This window comes from Triticum dicoccoides, unplaced genomic scaffold (genome assembly GCF_002162155.2).
Source record: "Triticum dicoccoides isolate Atlit2015 ecotype Zavitan unplaced genomic scaffold, WEW_v2.0 scaffold8587, whole genome shotgun sequence".
NCBI lineage: Eukaryota > Viridiplantae > Streptophyta > Magnoliopsida > Poales > Poaceae > Triticum > Triticum dicoccoides.
Window position 1 is genome coordinate 1 of NW_021305538.1, and position 1,850 is coordinate 1,850.

Consider the following 1,850-nt stretch of genomic DNA (forward strand, 5'->3'; position numbering starts at 1 on the left):
GTGGCATCCCATGACTCGTCAGCGCTTTTGACGGCGCCGTCCGTTGCCGTCAGACGGAAAAACACTGCCGACGGCTAAACTACGCCGACGGCTGACCCCGGCTGTCGGCGTAGGTCCCTATGCCGACGGCTATACTACGCCGACGGTCTGACAAGACTACGCTGACGATATCTACGCCGACGGGTCTATGCCGACGGCAGCCATAGGCATAGATCTATGCCGACGGCAAATGACCTATGCCGACGGCCCCTGGCCGTAGGCATAGACCGCGAGTCCGGTAGTGAACACATGACCTGTCCAGACCCTTATAGATGGGTTCCACTTCAAGGAAAAACTCTCGAGCTTTTTCTATGCCTCTATTCCTAGTTTGCTTAGTTTTGTAAGGATTTCATGTCGTCCAAACAAGAAACCATGTGAGTGAATGGCTTGGTAATCTCTCTGTTATTCTGGTTTAATCTAAGGCCTCAGCCAGGTAAATTTCTGAAATCTCAAAAGCACAATTGACTTTTCCTATCATAGGCTTTTAGTTTGTTTGTTTTCTGCATGAATTTTTTTGTCCATGTATGTCCTTTGATACTTTTTTTAATTGACGTCCTTTCTGTTACTTCAGTGATGATAAAATATCAATTTCAAGATTTGGGCTGGACATGAGGGCGCCGGTCAGGCTGAGCATTTAGCGCCGGTATGAGGGGTCTATCTAGATCCTTTTTTTACCGGGTCGTCGCCCTGGACATATAGGGAGGGTTTGGGAGCCTGGCTGTAGATGCTCTAAGAGCATGTCCAACAGCCGCGCCAAAAGGCGCGCGAGCGGTAAACTTGGTTTTTAGCGCGCGGGGGATGGTTTCGCGCGCTCCAGCGGTGGCTGGAAACAAGCACGTGCGGGAAAGGGTGGCAGCTCACGCGCTACTTTTGACGCGCCACTTCTGGTGCGCCTATAAATTGCGGCGCTCGTCAAGCGCCTATCCACAGTGCCACGCGCGCCTCGTAGCCTCTTCGCCGCTCCAGCGCCTCCACCGCTTCCTCTCCTCGCCGCTCCAGCGCCCCGCCACCGCCGCGCCACCATGCCGCCGCGCCGTCGAGGAGCGTCGGGCTACCGCGGCGTCCACCAGCGCCCCAACGGCTGGTACTCTGCCGAGATTCGGTCCAGCGACGTCCGGCTTGGCCTCGGTACGTTCTAGACATTGTACGAGGCCGCACGCGCCTACGACGCGGCGGCGTGGCGCCTGGACAGGCCACGCCAGCAGATGAACTTCCAGGATGTCCACACGCGCCAGCAGGCGCAGGACATCGCCCCTCCGCCTCGTCTTATCACGGACCAGGAACGTGCGGAGCATGCTCGGCGGCAGCGCCGCCTCTTCGTCGCAGAGGAGGACGAGCGGGCCATGGCGAAGTGGCGCGGGCGCCACCCGAAGGACGTCGCCAATGAGGAAGCCTTCTGGGCAAGGCGCCGCGAGGAGCAGACGGCAAAGCGCCCCGCGAGTGGTTGGATAGATGTCAGCGGAAGGCCCTGGTGTTATCGCAGTGCGAAATCGCTGAAAATGGTGGGCAGACGATCTTTTCGTCTGATGACGACCATTGGGAGGACATGTGACTCGATACCTCAGACCAGACCAGCGAGGATGACGATGATGATGATGATGATGATAACGACTGGGAGTAGGCTGTAGTTGCACTATGTAGTTGCACTATCTAGTATTTTTTTTATTATGTCATTGCACAGTAGTTTTTTAATATATCTATGCTATGGAACTATGTAAAATATCTATGTATCGTTCTTATGTATGAATTTTATTTATAGTTTTTATATAAAAAGATGTACGTAATGTTTAGCGCGCGCTACATTTTAGCGC

At 54.3% G+C, this 1,850-nt stretch overlaps 1 pseudogene; it reads left to right on the forward strand.

Moving 5' to 3' along the window:
• The first annotated feature begins 1,244 nt into the window (after nucleotides 1-1,244).
• The window catches only part of LOC119348118, a 16,755-nt pseudogene continuing 16,149 nt past the window's right edge, over nucleotides 1,245-1,850 (forward strand).